The sequence below is a fragment of the Pelmatolapia mariae genome, linkage group LG20, assembly GCF_036321145.2.
Source record: "Pelmatolapia mariae isolate MD_Pm_ZW linkage group LG20, Pm_UMD_F_2, whole genome shotgun sequence".
Lineage (NCBI taxonomy): Eukaryota > Metazoa > Chordata > Actinopteri > Cichliformes > Cichlidae > Pelmatolapia > Pelmatolapia mariae.
The window spans coordinates 25,524,532-25,550,012 of NC_086244.1; the positions used below are offsets into that span (position 1 = coordinate 25,524,532).

At 39.8% G+C, this 25,481-nt stretch overlaps 1 protein-coding gene across 1 annotated transcript in view; it reads left to right on the forward strand.

Moving 5' to 3' along the window:
- Positions 1–15,266: 15,266 nt before the first annotated feature.
- LOC134618606 (chemokine-like protein TAFA-2) overlaps positions 15,267–25,481 on the forward strand; it is a 97,110-nt gene continuing 86,895 nt past the window's right edge. Inside the window, exon 1 of the mRNA XM_063464076.1 lies at positions 15,267–15,766. The gene's annotated coding sequence lies outside the window, so the exon portion shown is untranslated. The remainder of the gene's footprint in view (positions 15,767–25,481) is intronic.

Sequence of the window (25,481 nt, forward strand, 5' to 3'; positions counted from 1 at the left end):
GTGGGATTGAACCCACGACCTTTGAGCTGCAGAGCCGTGTCATTACTGATTGCGCCACCTGGTAAGGGGGCGGGCGGCTGAAAAACAAATAGATCAGCAATCAGAAATAGATCGCGGTGAGAGGCGAAAAGCGCCGTTTTTTGGAGTTACAAAACGTCGTGTAACTGAAAAACTAGGAGGGCTAGCAGAATAATTCTTGTACTGGGTGAATCAGCGGACTTTGGTGTATTTTGACTGCGATTTTCATAGCTCTTTGTACCTCCGTCGCGGAGATATGACGAGAGAAGAAACGGCTTCATTTTCAGAGTGTGAGAACTGAGAGGAGGACAGATTTCCACCCCTCAAACAAACGTAATTTATGGCTCAACGGTAAGACGAATGTAAAAACTGCTTCCACTGTGAGTGTCAGGACTGTCTGAAGATATATTGGCACAAGCCTCATGTCCTAACTTTGTTTTGTTAAAGAGATGTGACGATTTGAAAATCCCTCTCATTAGAGAATTTCAGCTCTGAATTTCAAAACCTCCACATAGGCTTTGAATGGGGATTTGTCACACCTTGTGTCACTTCGAGGGAAATTGCGAAAAAACGGTAAATCTCACAATAAAGATAGTAACATTGTCTGAAAGCCAGCAAAAATACCTACGTTTTGATGTATAATTTGTGGAGGTTGAGTGGAAATTGAGCGAGTAGCAAGAAGTTGTTCAGACATGAAGAGAAAATTCAGAACAGACCAGCACACACTCTGAGTTAATTGCATAGCAACCATAGCAACGCATGTATTTTCTGAAAAATCACAATTTTGCAACTGAAAACTTAAAGAGGTATAAAATGAAAACCGTAGAAGATCTGAAAAAGCTGAATCACACAGGAATAGCCCAATAATCTGAGAACATTTTAAAATTTGAATGGAGTTTCTAGGTGAAAATATGAGGAAGCAGTTAAGTTTCAAAACCAAGCAAGTTTTAGCAGAACTGTGGAGGTTTTCCATTTATTTCAATGGGACAAATTAAAGGAAAAAAGTGTAATATTTTAAAAAGTATAATAGTAATAAACACCAAAAGTCATAGCAGTCGTTAGCAGAAAGAGCAGAACAGTTTAGAGTTTGAACTGAGAAAATCGGCTGAAAACTGAGGGAGTAGTTAAGTGCCGAAAAACGTACGGAAGCAACTTTAAGAATATTAAAGAATAAAGAGAAACAGGAACTCAATAGTGTGGATGCCTTTGAAGGCATCCACACAATTACACTTTGTAAATCTGCATGAAAAAGCAAACTGTAAAATGTAAACTCATACAGAAAAGTGCCGATTGTAGATTAATCAATGCTAGCACGTCACCATTATACAGCTTTATAGTCTGTAACCGCAATAACCAACAGCTGGACCATGCTTCAAACATAACAGTGAAATATCATCAAATGAAGGTAAATCTGCTGGTGCAATATGAGCAGACATGCTGTTATTCGTTTGGATTCATTTGGAGCTATGTTAGTGTCCACCTGGTGAATGTAAATCCAGTGGCTGTTGCTTCTTGCTCTCTAGCAGCTCGTGAGGGAAACATCTGGTTGTGATAATAATTTTATGATGTTGTGAGATTTTGTTCAGTCGTAATTCACAGCGATATTCCCATAAAAATCAAAAGATTTGAATTAAATGGAAAGGACACACGTGATTGGCAGTATAGCCTGACGATTTTGCAGACAAACAGAAAACACTGAAGAAAAGTGAGAAATAATAAAAAACACCCACAAAACATGTTTTAAAAACAAGAAGAAGCAGGCCAAACATTCACCAAGGCAGCTCACTCTCTGAGCAGTATTTTCTTTTAAGTGAATAGTATGGTATTTTGCATATGTGCAAAAGTTTATAGTACAGTAAAAATAATGCATTCTGGGGTCAACTTGAAAGAAATGTAGATGTGAAATGTAGATCAAAGGTCAAATGTGCTGTGATATTTGGATCCAAACTATAATGTGTTTATGCAAGTTTGACCTTACTTGTAATAGTTCAAAAGTAACCTTATATTTAGAATCCTCATATATTCCATTTCCTATATGTTCATAAGATGTCAATACAAACCATAAGAAACAGTTTTAATAAATAGCTCCATATGGGATTATTATCACTTTGACCTTCAGATCAGTCTATTGACCTTAAAGGAGACGTCAGAGGTCAAATGTGATGTAATTTTTTAAATCTTCAAATGATACTATTTACATGTTGACATTACACACCACACTTGTAAGAATCATAGCTTCTAATTTATTGTCAATTTTTGACCAATAAATCACTGAGCTGACCGTGAAGACCATGGTAAATGTAAACTAAATTTTAATGGATCGTTAACATGACCCCACTCTACACCCCTACACGGTTTTATCAGAATTCATTCAAAACCCTTTGAGCTCTATTTTGATTATAGAAATAATTATAATTATACCTCAGTTTTATATGTGATCATGGCCTTACTATTAAAGTATTCAACAAGTTACCTTTGCAAATATACACATTTTTAATCATTTGTTCTGACGCCTGTATTTATAACATACCTTCTACACTTAGTTCACTTTTCACCTCTCTTATTTCTAAAAACCACTGAATACAGTCTGGAAGTACATTATGTTTGTGCTCTGTACATCACCAGTGCAGTATTGGCATAAACTAAATCATAAAAATTTAATGCACGTAGTTTAATAAATAGCCTTTTGGTTGGTTTATTTATACTGTAATTATTCCAGTAATTTATTTATAGTTCTTATAGTGTTCTCCTGCAGCATAAAAATTGGATTAGTGTTTGTTTTCTATGCATTTCCCCAAACCTCCATACAGTAGGTAATGTATGGGGCTATTAGGGAACAATTTTACTTTATGGTTCTTTTGTTGCTGTGATTCCACTATAGTCACCATCTAATTAAAAGCTATGAAAATCTGTAGCTATCTGTGTGCTAAGCAGATAGTGTTCATTGGGTTTTTAAGCTGCCTACACAACTGAAAATTATGAAACCAAACATTAAAGTGGAAGAGAAGATAGCCAAACACTGAGCTGAAATGTAATGCAGATTCTTTTACTACTTTTCAAATGCTCACATTATTCTCACGCTATAATTTTTCATACTTTGTTGCTATTAAAAAGAAAGCAATTAAAGATGATCTAATGTTTCCAGAGTTGTTGGTTCTGTAAAATAAAATGCTGGGCAGTATAACTTTCCTCAAATTTTGAAACTAAAAACTAAATCATGGAGCAGTGCAGCATCCTGTGTGTGTGACATACAAAATTATAGAAAGAATAAACCGCCATCAACGAAGTTGTAGATGCACCAACAAAACAGATAAAAATGTATGCGTGTAAGAGGTTTTTTTTTTAACCTTTAGAGCTGACTTCTTCTGATTATATCTTTTTGTTTCTACTTGCAAGCGTCTGACTACCATCTCTCTCTTTTATTAAAGCAATTTTAAGAGCTTAGCTTGTGTGATATTGTTTAAAATCGGTTTCAGAGGATTTTATTAGAAGTTCAATATACACTACCTCTTTTATCAATTTATCAAAGCTTAGATAATCTAGTATCGTGGTTATACAGTACCTTCACCCCAGGACACGACATTGAAAGTCAATAAAAATCTCTGTGAAGCCAAAAACTTGGCATTTCTCATCTTTTTCCCACGCGGGGCAGCACGGATCAGTGAACACAGAAAACAAGGGAACAAGCTTGAGGCTGCTGTGAACTACTGAGTCACCCAACATGTCCCTGGGGAAGTTTACTCATGAGAGTGGAGCTCAGCTAGACGTCCTCGCTTCACCTCGGCTCTATGGCTGCTGAAATGTGAGGACACACTGACACCCAGTGGTGTTAGAGACATAGCGCAACAGGCATGCATATCAGTGTGTTAGAAGATCTTGACGGAGCAGTGAGGCACACCGATGACAAAAGACAGACGGGAATTTCATCAGCCCTAGTTTGATGCGACTTTTTATGGTTTTGCTTGGCTGCCACTGATCTCATAAGACAACCACCTGACATGGTGATAGAAGAAAAAGTGAGCCCATATCTTGGTCTATGCTTATCAGAAATGCTATGGGGAGGGGGGGGGGAGCACATTACAACTTGAAACAGACTGTGGCTTGTGATAGTAAACCAAATATTTTCGTTTTTTCGCAATTCTGATCAGACAAAACCAGATTTGTGAAAATGACTCACTATGGAATTTAAACAAACATTGTTCACAGTGTTTGAGACCAAAAACCTGATCAAAGTAATCAGAAAATATACACGTGACACATCAATAATAAAAGGAAATACTGGGTGCATATTTATGAAGACATATCCTTCTATCCTTTATGTGCTTCATCAGACTCTCAGTGGAACAAAACACTTTATCATGAAATAACCTTATCATGCATCTATGATTTGATCCTCTTTTTTTTTTAAATCTATATGCCATCAACAGTGAACAACCTCTGTAAAAAAATCAAAGTGTATACAGGTCTGACCACCAGAGGGCTTTCAATTCCAACATTTAGATATTAAACTGAGCCCTTCTGTATGGATTTTTCTCTTCATGATTGCTTAACATTACACACACACACACACACACACACACACACACACACACACACACACACACACACACACACACACACACACACACACACACACACACATATATATGTATATATATATATATACATATATATATGTGGAGATTAGAATTACATTTAACTGCACTGACAACCTGTGAACCACCACTGCCTACTTTTCCTGTTCAGTTAAGCCTTCAGAAGATAACTTTAGGATTTTTAAACTGGGCCAAATTCGACAGAAAGGAATTGTATTTCTCTGTAAGATGACATTTTTAACCACCGATCTCGTCTGCCTCCTCCTACTCCTGCTTAGAGCTGACTTTTCTTCAAAATACTGCTATTAGTAGCAGTGAATGTGGGCTCGCTGGTTCTTTCCTCTCTAAAGTGTCTTTTATCTTGGCTCCCTCTGGTGTCTTTTCCTCAGTAAGCTGGAGTCAGTTGAGTAAAAGACACTACTGGGAACCCAGAAAGAGTGGGTAAAAATTCCCCCTGCTGCCTCTCATATAAAATGCTCCCAAATTGCAACCAATGGTCTGCACAGCTTATCATTAATCATTAGCAGATCTTGTCATCAGGGGAAAATGAGGAGGTCAGAGAGAAGAGGGGTGAGCAGGTGGAAGAGCAAGAGTGAGTGGGGAGTGGGGGCTGAGATGGATGAATGAATTCAGTGTAGCCCCACTGGCGGCGTACACAAACAGACTAGATTGTTTCAGTGGTCGTGCTTTGCACAGTGATGTCCCTGCAGAAGCACATCTGTATGAATGGGATGTTGTGTGACTATCAGGCAATTTAAACCTGTGCGAACCTGCATCCAGGATGGACAAACTCCTGTTTAGCAGGCCTTGTTGACGGGGGGTTTAAAAACGATTGCCACCCTCTTGTAAGGATTTACGGGGATGAGAGAGCAGCGCAACATAAAAAGGAGAAATTGAGGAGACAATAGAAGTTTTATCCTATTTCACTTGGGCCAGATATCCAGCTGTGCTGCTCAAATATGTAAAGCCAAAGGGGCGCGTCCCTGCTTGTGTTTGTGTCAGACCCTCTAATCCAGCTTATATACACAGGGCCACAGTGTACCAGGGTGTTAAATCCAACGATGGGTTATGGGCACAATATCTTTTAATACTTTTCAATACAAGTGGAAGAACATTCTGGAACAATAATACACATATATATATGCATGTGCAGAAAACTTTTCTCTTCAACCTCCAAATTGAGCCCTTTCTGTCTGATCCCATCCTGATAAGAACTAAAGCTGTTTATGAGATTTAGAGGAGGAAAGAGGGAGAGTAAGGCTGTGAGAGAGAAAGACAAAAAAACAACTGAGAACTAGAGAGGATTAAAAAAGATTGAGAGAAGGAGCATGAGATATTCCTGTCCCTGAACCGGTAGTGCAAAACAACATAATCCCAGATTTTTATGGGCACTATTTTTGCTGGAAAGCTTTTGGATTATGAGTGGCTGTTGCTTTATGTCGCCTGTATGTCATTGTGTAAACATGACCCCACGGCCCTGCTGCTCAGATGAGTGAAGCTGAGAGACCGAATACAAGTGTAAACTAGGCAAATGATAGGAGAGGGGAAGACATATTCTGAGTTTTCCTAAGGTTTTGTTTTTTGTTTTTGTTTTTTATCAAGAATGAAGCTAAGACATCTCTTAGACATAATTTCTGCTTTCCACATTACTGATCCGCTGTAGTTTTAAAAGCGACCGTGAGGGCCAGAATGGCTCATAAAGTTGTGACATAATCTCCACCTTGATCACTGAATATTTTAAAAAGTCATGGAAACAAGTCTCGTTGCACCATCTCTTGTTGCGCTGCGAGAGCTTTCCAGCTGGTGTGCATATCATCACACATGTATGGGATAACTGACTCCCATCCACACATGGGTATCCGATAAATTAAAGGCTCATCACATTGAGTCACACCCTTTTTCTAGAGGAGCTGGGGTGCTTCCAAAAATGGTGTCGCCTAATTTCTAAACAAAACATGTCAGTGTTTTGTGTCATCCTTATCACGGTTGATAGAGGTAAGGCAGCAATTATCCCCAGTTTTATGTTAGCAATGTATCAAAACATCAATCCAGAGATAATTAGGCACCTACAGAAAATTATTACATAATTGCACAGTTCTCCTACAGGGATTTAGAGTGAGTTTGAGCCAGTTGTTTACTCTGATGGCTCTAATAATATTGTTTTCAGACACATCAGTTAGGTATTCTCAACAAAAAAGGGGTTAAAAGCCACTGCAACCTACTTGCCCAGATATAAATGGAAGACACACAGGTAATAACCAGGTGATAAAGATATCGAAGCATTTGCTGTAGCAACAGAAGGGCTTAGTATTATCGTTGGGAATTAGTCGAGGTCAAACAGAATGCCAAAGGGTGAATACATTAGATTTACCAGGTAGTCAGAAACACAACTGCAATGTTACTGAATGTTTCTCAGTAGTGTATTTACTGTAATTAAAAAACTTGTTGATTACTGGTTAACCAAATTAACTTAAAGGTACAGTCAATCATTTTGTGAGTTCAATTAATGGAAAAAAAGAATACTGTAGTCATAAATATACATTAATTTGTATGTAATTACATCTTCCATTAAACTGATGGAGTCTCATAAACTCTGAATTAATCCATTAAAAATACATAGGAGCGGGCGCCGGTTTGTGGAAACTGTAACGTTGTCCCACCACCCTGCCACATACATACTATGCCAAAGGTGGAGGAGAGAACTTGTACATGTTCACATGTTGTGGAGGCAACTGCATCTTCCTCACGTCAAGTCTCATAGACATATGACCCTCCTGTGTCGGAATAGCTGACAAAATGCCAGCTAAACAATAACAACACCAGTTAATTATAAGATAACGCTATGTTAAGCTCAATTATCCAAAAAATCACGCTTTCCATCTGATAAACAGTTTGATGACATTCTCACATCATATACAGAGGCTAACAGCAGTGTTTACCAGCAGAAAAGTTCAACAACTCACCTCAGTACTGCTGTCATCAAGCTAAAGTGAACTTCATTGACTCACTGATTCATATCGCACTACTTTCATAAAGTTTTACAGCTGTCTCCCAAGTAAATTTAGTGTGTTCCAGATTAAGTCAGCAGTCAGATTTTCTGAATTCCCAGTTTGCATTTTTGGAATTTCAGAATTTTCAATTTCCTTTAATCAAGATTGCCAACTCAGAAAGTTGGAGCAGCCTCACCAACCCTGACTAAACAATCCAAGATGACAGCAAACAGTTTATGAAATTGTAAAACTTTTGATCTGTCCTGCCTCTGCTGTGTATTTGAGACTTAATAAATAAGCCTTAATGCAGGGCAATGACCAGGCATTTTCTTCTCGACTTTACTATTTGAATGCACTAACTTGGGAATGTTTCTGACAGCCAACCTGTGAGGTAACTGAAATGCGGCGATAGATGTTCAAGTTTCTCACTGGGCACGGCGTAAACAGTGGACTGACAGACTGTCCAGACAGCAAAAGGCAACTGTCTGGTATCTGGATGCACTCACTACAGATGAAGTGTGAGTTCTTCTGTTGTCTAGGGAATAAAAAACATGAAATAATGCAAAATATTTAATTGACACATAAATTCTTTATTATAGTGTGCATAAATTATTATGTTTTTTTGTTTGTTTGTTTTTTTACACAAAAAGTAGAATGAACATGCTGGCCAGTCAAGGTACAGTCTAAATTTCATGTTTAAGACATGTTTGGCCTACAGCGACCACCGAAGGATTATGAACTTGAATTGTGAGGGGTAAAAAAACTGAATTCAGTTGATTGTAATCTGCAATCTAGCAGTGAGATTTTACACACTGTAACTTTAAAAATACAGTTATATCATGTTGTATTCATTATTGTTACTACTTACCTGATTGTATGTGGCCAAAAAATAAAATACCTGATTAAGGCAAAAGGAGATTGGTTAAAAATAAATGACTGCAAACTGCATGTTGGAAACAGAATGTGGACTAACGTCTTTTTTATGCTCAAATTCTTAGAAAACATCAAACTACTCCAGATCTGGCTCATCCGTCAAAGAGCCTTCTGTTTAAGGACACAGAAATGAATGCTGTTTTATTTCTGTAGAGGACAAACTGTCCCTGCATGCTACCAGTACCATTTTGAGAACAGAAGAGAAAACAACATCAAGTGATGCCACAGCTCTCTTTATTCCCTCCTTAGAAATACAATGGGTGATCTGTTTGTTGTGCTTATCAAAGTCTGGAATATGGAAAGGTTACAGCATATGTATAAAACTGGATTTTATTATGGATTGTGGTTTCTTAGTCCTTTGACATCATCTAGTTGGAGATAATAGGAGTAGATAGCTAGCAGAAGGCAAACCAAACCAAATCAGCACTTTCACTGATTCCAGGCTACAACTGAAAGAGTCTATCCATGAAATCCATGTATGAAAAGCTGCATCAGTAATTGTAATAAATATAACAGTGGATGAATCTACAGGTAATGAACCAGATGCCATTTGTAGTGATGATACCATAGAAAGATTGCCCAAATGATTTATTTGCATTGTTGTATCTTAAGTGGATTATTTTCTCATAATTTTTCTACTGGCCTTCAGAAAAAATAAAAGAGCTATTTTAGCAAGATGATTAATGAGTTTCTGGACTTCCTGTATTTCAGAGATAGCTATTGCTTTCCAAGACTTGGTGGAGACCAAAACCTGAGCTAAAAGGAGAAGGTGTATTTGATATACATTCGACAGGCAATGAAAATGAGGCTCAAAATTAATAATGAATTGTGGAGTGCCTGTTGTGTGTGTTACTAATGATTTTATAGGAGCAAATTGGCATATACAGGCACATATAAATTGAATGTTTTAAAGTGACGCAGTTATAAGGACACACTTGCTGAATTAATGTGTGTATATTTGTGTCATGGTTCAGGTTGAGTGTCAGGTTGTGGTGTATTTTTCCATCCTGTCCCTTGAGTCTAGGTTTCTCACTCTAGTCTCACCTCACCTGCAGATCATCAGAGACCAATCACCGACCGGTATTTAAGACCAGCTCAAGCTTCTACTCTTTGCCAGATTGTCTTCTGCCTCATAGTGGTCAATTGGCTTCCATGTTTTTGCTTATGTTCTTTTTCCTCCTCATGTTAATTCAGTTCTTACATATATCTCCAGCTATCTGTGCTCTTGGATCAGTACAGCTTTGTTCATTAAGATTCCTTTCCTGTGACGCCTGAGAAGAAACAGTTGTTCATTGTATCTGCATTTGGGTCCAAACTTCATTACAGCCTTTTCAACCCTTCATAGTGTCTGCCTATTCAAAGCTTGGTTGTGCAGATTAGCCACTCTGTGTGTTGCAATTTAGCCCTGCACTTGGGTCTCCAGCAATAAACTACCATGCTTGCTCTTGATTTGCAAATTTATACATGAAAAAGTACACAATCTTCTCAATCTTCCCAAGTGCGCAACCATTTTTCACTTGTGACTTTCATTGTGATAAGGCTTCTCAGAGATCTGAGCGCCTCAAACAAAACCATCTGTTCAATTTAGCTGAACATGTACTTTAGTTTAATATTTCTATTTTTTGACGCACTACATTCAGAGTAAAAGATTTAACCTTTCCTCTCAGAGTTTTAGTTGCTAGTTACTTTTAATGTTGTGATTTTCACGTGGAAATACGTGCAGAGAATAGGCAATATTTTGTAAATTTAATAGAGCTGAAATAAAGATTTGATTAAAAAAAACATCTAAATTCAATGGTTCCTGCATTTAAAATGTTGCAAAGCAGCTTCTTTTTTCTGTAATTTTAATAATTCAATTTTAATTTTTTTTTCATTTGTTTTAATCCTTTGCTTTTGGATGTGAATAAACACTTAGTAAAATCTCTGTAACCTTCAGTCAAGGTTTAAATTCCATGTAAATTCAAAATTCAGCCGTGATTCATATTCAGCCACTATTAGGAACTCGTTCACTGATAGCTGTCCATTTTCTTTTTGTCTCCTGTAGATTTTTGCCCACTGCAGCAAGAAATGCGGTGGAAAGAGCTCAGGCTGAGCATCACAGGTGTCCTTTTCTAAAGTAGCATCCTGCAGCTCTACAGGGAGGATCTCCAGGTGCTGCCATAACATCAGTGAAATGTTGTCATTCATCATGTCATGTTGATCTAAAGGCTGGGGTTCAGAAACTGCCTAAGGTCACATGCTAGCATTTACTGGCTTTCCCAGGAGAAAAGCACAATATGAGCAACAGCACTGTATGGTCTGAATGGTCAGCGAATGTAAGTTGAAAAAAATGCCTGCTGAAAAAAGAGCACGTGTGGAGGAGAGCTAGAGGTGATAATAAAGTGCGAGTATCACACGGTGATTTCACATTAGTGGCTGTTTTTTTAATTAACCCCACTAACCCCACACCCTCTAAGGACAATTACTCTAATAAGTGGATTGCATATTCATAAAGACAAATGAATGGAAATAAAAAAAAAACATTCTTGTTTGTATTTATGGTGTTTTTAACTGTATTTATTACAGAAAGATACTGTAGCCTATGAATAACAATGAGGTTATTCTTCTGCTCTTAGTGAAATAAGCTCATTCTGCTCACTCACATTCCACGTCTACTGTAAATGACATTTTAAGTGAATGAAGCAGAGTGAAAGGATCAGAATAAGGTGTGTCTAGAATGTCTGTAATGTAATTTTAATGGAGCTAACTGTAGTGTAGTTACCGCTAATGAGCTAGACTTATCCAGCGTTCATGCTGCGATGTGAGGCCATCAATTAGGAATGAGGGCGGAGACTGGTCTTTCATGCTCTTCATAGCTTTGAAGGAATTAGTCTGTTTGAACATTTACACCTTTGAGTGAACGAGCGTAACATACAAGAGGAGAAAGGGTTGAGCTAGTAAGATGCACCCTGCTGCTATCTGAGATAAAGGCTTCTCTGCTGAGGGCAGCTCTGTCTGTGATAAGTGATTTGCTGTAACTTTTTTACGCTACAATTCTTAGTTTTCTGAGATGTAAAAGCGCTGCTCGGGGTAAGAAAAAAACGGGTGGAAAAAAAGATTCTTCAGCATTTTCAGTTTAACAGATGAATGCACAGATTTCTGGATTACAGGAAGAATTCCTGAAAGTCAGCATAACTCGCTTTTTTTGTGCAGACAAAACTGCAAAAAAGTGACTTTACGGCATATTTGGAGTGTCCAGAAATAATGCAAATATACTATATGGAGATTACGCTCATGTGGGACTGTGGAAAGTTATCTTTGGAGCAAAGGAAGAGTATGAGTGATGGACCTAAGGAGGGACAGCAAGAACACAGAAAAACAGCCATCAAAATAGATACCACAGCAAGTAAGAACAACTGCGACAGAGACACCTTCCAGCTGCTGTCTTTCATATGCTAATGCTGGCATGACTGCCTGCCAGTGCAACACAGAAGACAATTTTGTGTATGTGCATGAGTGTTTATTCCATATGAAGCGATGCACTCAGCACTCAGTAGTGGTAGTAAGAGTCATCTGGCAGGGCTTTGAATCTTGCACAGAAGTACAAACATAAAGCTTTAACCTTCACTTTTATGCTGTAAAAAAGTGAACTTTATAGATGTATAAGATGTAATCCACTTTGTGATGACAGAATATACTGTAGCAGATGGTGTCAGCAGTCTGATCTGATTCTGTTAAACAGTATTCCTTGACACCGTAGTGTTTTTCTTTCATAAACTTTCACTGATGCCCTAAAACTGGTAAACTTAAATAAGCTACAGCCATGCATGGAATAACTTGTTCCATCATTCCTTTGAACTTTCTTTTAGCCACATTTTATATTAACTAGCATCATATCAGATGCTTTTAACTTGACAGAGCCAACCATTAATTGCTTGTTTGCCCACTAAGGAGAGATAGTATCATTCACATTTGGAGTTGTGTTTGTATCATTGTGGAAAATGTCATACTTTTATACTGGTCTTTACCAAATCCAGAGGAAATATCTGTAATCATCTGTAGGTGGAAAACAGAGGACAAAGGAAGAGAGTTTAAAATAAACAGACTTGAAATTACAAACAAATAAAACACAAATAAAAGCAGCAAAACAGGCAGTGCCAGGCACACAGGAAGACTTACAGTAATAGACGAGTGTAATGACCCATGATACAAGTCGACGTGGCAGAGAGGGGGGAAAACATAGACTAAAAGCACTAAAAGGGAGGACAACTAGACACGGGTGGAGTAGCTAAAGTCAGGGCAAGCCATCACAATAGCAAGAAACACACAGAGGCTGAAAAAAGATCTAAATAAGAGCAAAGATTAGAGCACACGCAGAAATGTCGATTAAAAAAAATGACAACTCAGGTTGCTCTCATGATTTGGTTCCTTAGCAAATAAATGCTTCACTTTGTTCACCAGATAGTTGCTCTTTTATCTGTCTGCAGTTTGGTGCTGAGCTGCCTGATATGAGAGCAGTGAAAGGAAACCAAAGCTGCAGGCCGGTCAGCTGAATGTAAAGCTGTTGGGAAACAGGCAAACTACAGCTTCAGGAAATAATTCTCTGTAGGTTTATCACATTAAATGACCATTTTTTTAACTATACTTTTTTGAATTGTACACTGTTATGAATTATAAATACTTTAAAGATCCACTTCTTCTGCTGGACCCAATTAGCTGAAGGCTGCAAGCCACAGACATACGCAGGACGTTGAGAAGCAGAGAGACAAACAGTTTATGAACAGTAAAATCGTCTTTAAAATCATCTTAAAAAAATAAATTTTCTTTACTGTGAGGTTTTACAAGTGATAACTGCCAAATGGTACACTGCCTACTATAATTATTGCTCTGATGATTATGAGTAGTACAGAGCCATGTGGCAAATGCCTCATGTCTGTGAGGATTATCTCTTGGTCCTGCAGGATTTGTCTTCTTTTCAGCTGTTTCACTGAGCTGATAGAAGGAAAAGTATGACAAATGAATACGATTAGACTGTTTCGAGCTGCTCGATTATCATGTCCACGTGACTGTGTATGTGTGTGCTCGCATGTTTCATGCCTTGTATACACACAACATGCAACTTCAAGGCTGTCATGTGACATGTAAAGGAAAGCGAGTATTCTGTGAGCAAGAGCTCTGAGTGGCACATGTTAAATCCCACTGTGTGTGTGTGTTTGTGTGTGTTAAAGTGTGGGTGAACATGTATGTGCATAAATGCCAAAGATCCCAAAGGAATTAGACTGATTTTTGAGGGCTTCCAAGCAGGCCCAACGATCCTGTGTTGCATGCATGTCTCTATTTGTTATCTTGCAGTCCACATGCTGAGTTTAACTACGCTGCCAGAACGCAGTACAGAAGACAAATCCCATGGTTGGGCTTTCCAGGTTATCCGTGATTCACCCGTGTTACTTTAGCGAGCAAGAGAGAAGAAGAGAGAGGAACCATGAGACAGAGGGAGAATGAGAATGCTTCGGTATATTAAGAAGATAGCATACAAGGGGAGGATTAAAGAATGAGCAATAAAAACAAAAGTTAAAAAGAGGAGAGGAGAGGAAATAAAAGGAGGGAGAGTAGAGTGTTGAAGGTTCAAGAGGGTGACCAGAAAGGAGAGGAGATCAGTAATCTGAACTCTTTGTCAGCGTAACAGATTAGCTCACTGGGTGAAATGATATATGACTGGCAGCAGGCCTCCCCACATGCACACGTGCACAATCACACCCCCACTATGGATCAATTACCCTGTCATCCATGTGTGCAGCCATACATCAACACCTCGATTACATCTCACACACACTTGTATGCTCACTCCAATATAAAGTACACACCACCACCAGAACTTCAGTTGTACTTTGTCTCACTAAGTGTTTGTGTGTGTGTAGAGTTTTACTACCAGGTTTCTCCGCCGCCTGATTTCTGTGTCCTTAATACCTATTACTGTCTATCTGTTTGTCCTGCCACCAGAGGGGAAACTGCACATTTTGTGACACACACATACAGTACACATGCACAGTCACACTTTAGAGGGCCAGTGGGGACTACTTCCTCAAATGAACTGCACTGGTCAGAGTGACTGAGTCTGGACAAAGTCATTTGTTGTGAGTAAACTTCTTTGGGCAGTTCAGGTCATTTCGGGCAACGGAACACACATAAAGACGCACACAGACACACACTCGCTCAGGCAGAGAGGCCGGTCAATTTGGACGGTATGGTGTCGATCACCCCTTCGCTCCTTTTGGTGTAGTCTACTGGGAAATGCCCATAGCTCAGCTAAAGTGAGTTCAATTTAATTTGAACCTCTCACCGCTGAGAAAGGGGCGCGTGTGCACACACAGATACAGACAGAAACATAGACACACACACACACTGAGACAATAATATTGTTTTGTCCTTCATGAAGTGACACAAACATTTTTGCTGACACATCTGATGTCTGACTGCACGTGTGCATTGTGTGCATGTGTTTTGTGTCAGTACGCTGGCTGATGCTTCTTTCTGTTTCACTGCCAGGCAATAAACCACTAATATCATATATCCAACATGTCTTGGCGCAGCCCATATGGCCCTTCTCCACATTACTGTACAGTATAATTTACATTTATTGCCCGCACCTCGGTGAGCAGTTCTTCCCAAACTAAACCGCTAGGGGGCGCTGCTCCACTTCTGAGTTTTACACTCTAAAGGCAATCCTCTCCATCTTCCTGGCGGACAAGCAGGAGCGCAGTAACAGTCTGCGTGACTCCCCGACCCCAACGCATCTCTGTCCCGCCACTGGGCTGCTTTCACACTACATCGTTTAAAGAGGAGAAAAAAAGGAGACTGCTGCTGCAAAACAGAAGCCAGGTTTCCAAACTGGCTGTTTCTTCCTTCGTGACATGGCTTAATAACTAAGTTTCTGTGCAAAAGCGGAGGACAGGAGCGGAACTTTCAGGAGACCTTTCCTTGCACAGGAGTAGTAGCAGGAGCACCACCCCATTAAGGTCACGTCTGCAACCGGCTCCTTTTTTGTGTGTGTCTGCTACCCGGCTTCGAAGGTGGATGGTATGGTATAACTTTTCCGCTCCAGTCGAACTGAGCGGCCGGTGTCACAGAGGAGCTGTTTTCCGCTAGTGGAGTGGGGATGCGAGTCTCTTCTCTGTCTCGGATAGCGGAGCGGCTATGAGGAGAGAGGTTCACCTGCTGGGCTAACAGAACAAGACCACACCGCACCAACAGGTATGGGTCACAGGGTAGCCTTTACACCTGGGCGGAGCTGCTCAGTGTCCCTCACGGTTTTAACGCGCATTTAGTTAACAGCAGGAGAAGTGAGCGTGATAAAAAAAAAAAAAAAGACAAAAAACAAAAAAAGTCAATTACTAACCCACCTGACATGCACGGATACAGCCGTGTCACAGTCTACTGGTTAGCCCATCTTAGAAAACCATTTACGCACGAAATGGATTACACTTCATCCGCTCCATTTGTAAAGAAATAGAAAGGGATTGGATTTTAGGAAGGCATTAGAGTTGTGAAAATGATTTCTAGTGGTGCCACCCATCAGCCTGGTCTGCTTTGGTGTCAGTTTTATTCACGCGGTTGTGATTTTATAGCAAAGACAAATGATTGCGGTTGTTTCAGATATTGCACAGCCTATAGAACCTCTCTCTCTCTCTCTCTCTCTCTCTCTCTCTCTCTCTCTCTCTCACACACACACACACACACGCACGCACACGTATGCGCACGCACGCACGCACAAGGGCGCTCAGGTAAAGCTGTGCGTATGTGGGCATTGACGGATTCTGTGCGCTATTTTAGGCAGACCTGCCGTGTGGTGGTTGTCACTTCACGATAATTATTTTTTTGTGATTGATCCTATTAGCTGGATCCACATGTGCCAAATAATTGATAAATTAAAGTAAGAGGCGGCATTCTTAAAGAAAAAGAGCTGATAGGGAACCTTTATGCTTTCCTTATCCTTTATACCCCATTATGCTCTATTACATGTCTCCTGGTTTAACAGTTGCACTCAGTGTGGAGTGTTTGTAGGCTTAACATGACTGAAATGCAGGCTACTGCTTTTGCATGATAAAAATTGAGAGGCTATGCAGGGGTGGGTGTCTTCTGCACCTGATGTGCGAATATGAAAACTTTACATTGACGATGGCAGCATAAATCATCAGTCTAACAGAGGAGAGGCTGTGAGTTAGGTGTTCCAGGCTCTACTTTTCTTTCCTTCACTGTTAAAAAGAAGAAGGTAGTGCCGGTTTCAAGCCTCTTCATGACCTAGACCTGGTTATAAAGTGTTGTGTGCACACAGGCTTGTTTAATTTAAACAAAGCTGGCCATCCTGACTGTGAATATTTTCGACATGTTACTGCTCCATCTGTCGCTGTCTCTTTCTCTGCTTCCGTTTTCACAAGCCTCTGTGAAGAACACAGGGGAGGCGAGCCACGGAGCTGAACTGAGGGAGTTAGAAAATAAGAAGGAAGAGAACTGCCAGCAAGACTTGATGGTAGGAGGAGAAAGATTGCACAGAGGTGATGGTGAGCAAGAGCAACAAGGGAGGTTGGTTGGATTGTTGGGGTTTATGGAGCGATACAAGAATACACTATAATTTGTGGGCAAGGATGGGCCTTAATGTGGCCGCAAATGCTATCTGCATATATAGTATGCTTTCCATTTTATTGACCACTGACAGATTTGGCAGACTTGGCTTTGGACCTTAAAGCCTGTCATTGCGAAGTTGCCTCTTCACTGTTGCAGTGTTTTGTGGGTTAATGGAACTCCCAGTTGAAATGGTGAGATGCCTTTTTCTCAAACTAGAGACTTTGATGTACTTGTTCTCTGGCTCAGCTGTGTACACTCGGATCTCAGTGAGTGCTCTTCGGTGAAGGGAGTAGTACACAACATATGCAGTCTCTTTTTGAGGCTAATTAAACCCACAAAGGCTAATGCTCCAGACACTCAGTCAGATTTATTGCTTCTTTGAAATCAGCAATTCAGCGATGCTTACATATTTGGAAAACCCCCCTTTTTTCCCCCTATTGATTAGTTTTTCTTGTATTAGATAACGCCATCACAGATGTGATGGTTGCTGAAAAGGGGCCTCTGCACACCTACATGCCTTAAAAATAAACAATTTAGAAAAAATCTGTCATTAATCATCATTATTTGCTTGTTATTTGCAAAATCATAATCAGTTTTAATCAAAAACAAATGTGTTCCTCTTTCAAAAGCAAGGACATTTCTAAGTGACCCCAAAACTTTAGGCACTAGTGAACTTTGTTAACATGAAAAGTTTAGTCACAAAATATTCTGGGCTTCTACTCACTTTACTAACCGCAGATAAGTGAAAGATAGAAATGAAGAAAACTAAAGAAAAACGAAGACAGAGGAGAATGAAGTTAAAAGAGGTGGGATTTTTGTTCTGGTTGTTACTTCAAGGAATGCATTTTTTGTTTGGATTTATGAATCTAGAATAGAATAACTATAACCAAGTACCTTCATGGCTACATAAGTCCCAAAATTGGCACATGAGACTAGCTACAAATGTAAGCCCATCCCTACAGACTTTCGATTTTAGAGCATGATTTTGGTCTCCTCGACTAATTTCCTTCTCCAGATACTCAATCAAGGCTAAAACTTGGATGTATGGCAGCTCTGACTGGCAGGAAGATGCTGACAAAGGCATCTGTAGCCACTGGCTGCCTGCTGGGTCTCATTTTAGATAATTCGAGTTGCTGGACTGGACCTCTTGACCAATTTTCTGGTGTTGATGCATCATGGAACACCAACCTGGAGTAAAAAGAGTCTGTGCTTCAGTTTAGGTGTCTGTCTGATGTAAATATGTAATCTATAGATGGACCTTTCTAATGAAATAATGAAAGCTGCTAATCTAACTCTCCAGTGTTTTATTTAGATCATGTAAGAATACAAACAAATGGCTGATGCTACAGAGCTTGTGGACAATTAATTTTCCCAAAGGGTCACATGAAAAACTGGAGCTATTGTGGAGGGACACACCAATAAACTAAACTCGGTTCTGCTCAATAATAATTTTAACTCTTTATAAGCTTATTGGTGCGTTCCTTCATAACTGTCCCAGTTTCACATCCAGCCTCTTGGAAAAAAGGAATTGCCCACCCCTGCCACAGGAGCTATGTGCAACTTTTCTATACAGTCTTTGCACAGGAAAACAAAACAAAACAATGTAAGTGCAGATATGTTTTGCTTAGTCATTTAGGAAACATTTAGTTACTACAGCCTACATCCTGCTACAGGCTGCAGAGCATGCTCAAATTACTTAATATGAATTTCCATCTTGGATGAATCACATTATATCCCATTTAATGTGAGGGAGAGAGAGAGAGAGAGCGAGAGAGAGAGAGTCTCTTCCGATGACGTTACAAAGTAACAGATGTTTGCCCTGAGAATATTGTTCCTGGTGAGTTAAATGGTTTGGTTCTGGGTTCAAGGTTATATTAAGTTTAGTCTCCGTGCACTTGATTATTCATTGGTTGGGAAAACAAATCCGTTTTCACAGTCACACTATTTAGACTGACCTCGCTTGTTTGTGTATGCATATGCAAATATAAAAATGTGTATGTTTGCGTGTTTTGCATTTTATGTCTTAATTAGTGGGCCAGAGATGCAACAAAGGTCATGGTTGCCATCTTAACTCCTACACCACAGCAGAACCCCAGTGTATATGTGCTTTAGGAAAAATGAATGGCTCAGTATGAAGATTAATGTAGGGAATAATGCACTACTTTACAAAAAAAAAAACCAATCTGTGTCCTGATTTTACTCCTTTTTTAGTATTTTATAAATTCATAACTGAATATTGTTAGCTTCATTTTAGAATGTGATTGATGGTATCAGACATGAACACAGTGCTCTAGCAGACTCCTGTCACAGACATGCCTGAGGTGATTGCAGACTGCAGGACTTGGTCAGATTGGACCATTTTCACCCCAACTTCCTGCAGCCTCATGACCAAAAGCAGATACATACAGATGCTTGAAAATTTACCAAGCTTTCATGTTTCTACATCCCACAATTTTATGTCTCCCTCTGCACCTTTAACACACACTCTACCCTTTCCTGTAGTTTTCTGACTTGCTTTCTTTATCCATCTCTTCTACCAATAAATCCTCTGGGCCATGGGAATAATGTCAGAGCTGTTATCCGGAGAGAGAGAGAGAGATTGGAAAAGAGAGATAGTTCTAATAAAGACAAAGAGATCAACCAGAGGAAACAAAAAATACACTAAGCGGCCTGTAAAAGGTGATCTCGTTTTCATTTGTAGCTGCGTGTGATGAGAAGAGAATAGGAGAGATGGGGGGGTGAACAAGATTGAGAAACAGGAAGGAATAAGACAGAGACCTAGACAGAGCGAGAGAAGTAGAGGAAAAAAGAAAGCTACAGGGGATAAATAAAAATAAATAAAAAGCATGTGTCCTATAAAAGAGTGTTCTGTATTTCATTGGCCATCTCCAGTAGCTGTGTGTGGTGAGCTGAGGCCCAGGGGGGGACGAGTAGCCACTCTAAATGTGTGTAACCCACATAAAGAAATTGTTTCTGGGAGATCGAGCCTCGTAAATTCATTCCCAGCCGTCAGCCATGTTCTTATCCCACCTCCCAAAGGTGAGCTATAACATCCAAACACATATTTTTTAGATTCTTTTCCCGCTCTCTCGCTACACACAGACACACACACGTATTTTTCAGCACACATCCAGATGCACACATCCGTCAGCAGAACCTCACTTTATCTATATGCATTTTTTTCTTTCTTTTTTTTTGGGGGGGGGGGGGGGGGGGGGGGGTGTCAGAATGCACACAGATATACTGTACACACACATCCACTTTTGATAAGCACACGTTTTTTTCAAGAGAAAATACACATTCACAGAAATGCAGACACACATTGCTTTACTCCCAAATGGCTTGTGTGGGACAGTTACAGTGACAGCTACAACAACATCAGTACCTGCTGTGGAACAAAGCAGCGTCAGAGAGAAACAGCACCAGATGCTGAGCTCACAGCTCCAGGATTACCTTAGCCTGAACAAACTCCATTACTGCCTCTATTACCCAGGTATACACAGGCCGGGAAAAAGCACTTTGCAGAACCACTGTTTACCCACCACCTCTCGCCCCCACACTGCTTCCTTCGACTACAGAGCAAGGAAAGGGTGAAGAGCAGGGGGGAGGGGGGTGGGTTTCATGGGGGGGAAGCATGAGGCGCGTCTTTCTCCGGCTGTGTGTGTCTAATTCAGGTTAATATAGAGGGCGGATTCAGTATACACGAGAGGAAAAAACAATCATTATTAATCTTTTTCTAGTCAATCATTAGGAAAAAAAAAATCTGTATCAGTGCCAGCATATTTTATAATATTTAATTAACAACATATTTCTTTTTGTATTTACTGTCACTGTTTATTGACTGTGTCTACATTTTGGTCCAGTTGTCGGACAAAAATTTAAATTTTTTCGACGTTCTGAAAATCAAAAATGTTTCTGCCGTATTATGATTACTTTTAAAAAAAATAAAGCTATAAGAAACCCTGAATGAATGTCAGCTTCCAGCTTTTCAAATGTGCTCTTTTATGTGGATTACTGTAAACTCAGTGCCTCTAGGATTTGAAACCAAAGCACTTTTAGGACAATTTGTCAAAATATCCAACTTCTGCCTGTTCTTATTTTTCATCTGAATCTGTTTAAAAAAAAAAATCGTTCAACTCTTGGTCAAATAAAATCATCAATTTTTAAGACAACGTGTTGAACTCGGCTTTTCAGTGAAGGCCATTTCTCATCATTTCATACATTTTGTGCGCTAGCAGACTGATGAATTCACTAAAAATAACAAGCAACAGATAGAGACAGTCAGACAGCACGGCGATGACGAAGGAATATTGTGGCAATGATCGGGGTATGAGATCAGAGCGTTCCTGTGTGTTTGTGTGTGTACATGAGAGCTTTTCCAAGGCTGCTTACGTGATTGCAGGGCCATCAATACAAAGCTGAATGGCTTTTGCAAAACAGCATAAGTGGATGAGCAGAAGGTTAATAAGGGAGAAAAGCAAGTGTGTGATTCTGTGTGAAAATACACTATAAGTATGTGTGCATGTCCGAGGTGAGTGATGAACTGCCATGTATTTGAGCTGAAAGCCATCCATCACCCTCATCAGTGGCTCTTGGGTCCTGTCATTACACGTTTCCCTTCAGTTACACTGTTAATAGCCATCTCTCTTGTCCAGACTCTGCTGTCTTTCTGTCAGCTTCTCAAATGTTTCTTTTTTTTCCAACACAAGGCAATGCCATCAACAGATGTAGCACACCAGTAAGTGATTGCACTGATATTTATAATGCTCTGACAGTCAGGAAATATTCAAAGCAAGTATCAAACTCAGATTACTCATATTACAAGGGCAATATCCAAACCATTATTTAACTAATGTTTCTGTTGCTTTTGAAAAATAATGAGCCTTTAAATGGGAAATAATGTCGATGCTCCCAGTGACCAGCGAGGGGAGCTCCGTTCAATCAAGATTTTGTGTTAAAGCCTTGATGCATAATCAAACACTTTGGGTTTTAAATGTGCTGAATTTACATGTGAAAATACGAAGAAATCAAGTCAGAGCTGGTTATGGAATGCAATATAATGATATTATAGTAAACGCCACAAAGGGCATTGTATGGAGCCCTTTTATTATCTCTTACTCTTATCTGGTTTCCAACAACACATTGCTGGTGCAAATCCAAGTTTTGCCTTGGTGCCGTTTGAAAGCCAGACTGCATTTCACAGGTTTAAAAACTGTATGATAGACACAGTCTTATGTGGTTAAAATTTAAGGAATTTCTAAAGGAAGAAAATATTGCATACTGCACTTGTGAGTCATCTTTGGTCTTAGCCACCCTTTTTGACCTCACCAGTCTTTCTTTAGTGGAAAATGTGATCATTTCTAATTGGGCTCTAAAACGCAGCTACATATTAGTCTGGTATCTCCACAGATGACTGAAAACCACAGAAAACAGTGATGACATACAGATTCAGTGAGTCAGAACGCAGCACAAAAGAAGACAGGTTGTGCTCTCCACCTGTTAAAGCAGAAACTTCCCGGCATGCTGGGAGAAAGAAGCTGGCTTGTCTGCAAAACATGTACCAAAGACGAAAACCACAGAGCGCTCCTGATTTTGTGTTTGTACATATAAAAGTTCTGAATCATGTCTTACTAAGTAACAACATGCTTTTCCTAAAGTTTCAAGGCTCATTAACAGATAATTGGGATTAATTGAAACATAGTGAAATATAGTGGATGCTCTTGCACCATTGTAGGCAAATCCAAAGGGTGCAGGTGAACCATTGTTACTATTTGTGGTAGCCAACTTGCTGTGACATGCATCTTATTAAGGAAGCCGTTTGATTTGTTGATTTTGGCGCCACTATAGCTTCTGCTAATGAGTTTGCAGTGACAGAACTCTCAGCCAGTGTGTGGGCTGGGAGGTGGTATTACTTTCAGCAGCCATTATAAACGAACCGACACAGACACTCTAGCTTTGGTGGTGTCAGAGCTGACTCATTACGGCTGATGGCAAAGAGGAGCTGTTAGCCAGAAGTCTGAACTACACCACACATGCAGCCCTCTGGCAGCTTTCTTCATCAACAACTAGACAGCAATCACTGCGGTCATTAGGCCAGCAAATTAGGCCTTACCTTGTGTGACTGTTTGTGTGTGTGTGAGTGTGTGTGGGTCTGCTGTCCCTGCTCTCTAGAGGTATATTTGTGAGAGTCTTGTCTTGGTCAGTCTTACGGCGATGATGAGGAGCAAGGTAGGTGGAAAATCACGTCCCCGAAGCTGAGAAATGGAAACCACAGAGACACTTAGAATCACTGATGAACTGAGCCGCTGTTGATAGATTATAATGAGCGTTGAAAACTCACTCACTTTGTCTTCTTGTTTTAATATTTTTTCTTTTTCTTTTTTTTTGTCTGGGTGTAGCTCTGGGCTTGTCCTGCTGTCTGTCCGTGTTTATCTGTGTATGCCCTTTTATCTTGTAGTCTTTGATTATGTTCTTATAAGTGGAACCACTAGCTATTTTACAGCTGCCTCATTAGGTTGTCAGGCAAGCCCACAGCACATGCAATTATATCTAATTATGCAATTATGAATTCAGAATGAAGCTTTATATACTGTAGACTGCTATGTTTGAGCTGGAGCACACACACAGCAGTAATTAGTTCAGTTTTGTGGGTATTTGTGCACTATACCGGTATGTGTGTGCGTGTGTGTCACCAATAAAGGCTATAATAAAGAAACAGATATGGATGAGCGTGCGCATTTAAATATTTTCTATTACCTTTGAGGACTTCTTTTTACACACTGTGTGTTTAGTCTTAGTATATTTGTTAGTGTAGGGCACAGTAACATTTAGAGGACTGTAACTAAACAACAACACTTCATTTGACAGTTCAGCTCTGTCTCGTTGCTTATAAAGCAGAAGGATTCGCTAGTAATAAAAAAGCAACAACTTAAAGTTGAAAAAAGTTTATATTTAAACATTAATTTTAACTTAAGCTGAATGTGCGGACATTTCCACCTCCATCTTTAGCTTCCTATTCTGCTTAATGCTTAAAAACCAAAAGAGTGTCTGCGTGTTTTAACAAGCAGTGTCGATATAACACAAGAAAAAATGATATCTTGATATATAGATATACGGTTATTTTGTGCAATACAAAGTTAAACCCTGCAGCCTACAGTGTAGCATACTGGCCATTCTGCTAAAAGCAACTCCTTCTGCTGGGAGCTGTGGAGCTGCTAATGGGTAAAGTGGCAATGGATAGATTAGTACTATGCAGGCTGCTATAAATGTGAATAACGTTGGAGCTCTAAATACTGTAATGAGTTTTTGTTTTATCATTAACACAAATATTAGACCTGAGTTAGGACTCAGTCACACAGACCTAGAGACTGATGGGCCACCTGTTAGCAAAAATGTGTGATCCCTAACCAGGTAGCGACTTAGCGACCATTAGTCACCAGGTGAAAGTGGTTACATATATTGCTGCACTAAAAACCTTATAGCTATTGCTTTGGTTGCTAGCAGATTGCTAGTTTGCATGGAAACTGGCAACTTGGCGAGTAGTTTGAGAATGTCTGCAGACAAGCTGGCATCTTCCATGCAAACTACTGGCAACAGCTGGAGCCCTACCTGAATGGTCTGCCTGGGGATTTATGCTTGTGAAATCCTGCATCATAAACTAGTTGTTTTCTATGTCACAACCTATGTTGTAACCTGATGTGCACTTCCCTTGAAATGTAATTACATGTCCCACTGATGCTGCCATAACTACCACGATTGGTCTGCTCAGTACCCCCCTCCATCAGCTGACGGTGTCAAACCTAGGATCTTCTTGCTATGAGGCAACAATGGTGATGACTGCACTACTGTATTTTCAGATGCATTATGTTCTGAAAATCATAGATTCCGGTCTCCGATAAATCTGCCACTTTTGGCTTCAACCAAAAACGCCACAGTCTGCGCGGTAAGAGGGAACACTTTGTTAAGAAGCTTGAAAGCAGAGGTCTGCTTCTTCTAATTTGCACGCTTCAGCCTTCCTACACTGCTGCAGCATTTCTGTTTTTCTACCAGACACATTTCACACCAGCACTTCAATAGATGAGATACAGAAAAAAAAAACTCTCTGGAAGAGGGGAATGAGCTACGGTAGGTGGTGCGCTTCAGTGTGTCATGTTTCTCCACAGATCCTATTGAGGAAAGCAGGCACGGCTGCTAGGCTCCCAATATGTGTGTGAGACGGGCTGACAGTAATACAAGCAGTATCTGGCACCCCCTCCCAGGGATCACATCCTTAAGACGGTTTCTTTTACTAATCCCCTCCTAATATGACTAATATTATGACACTGCCATTAGCTAGAGCCCTCTG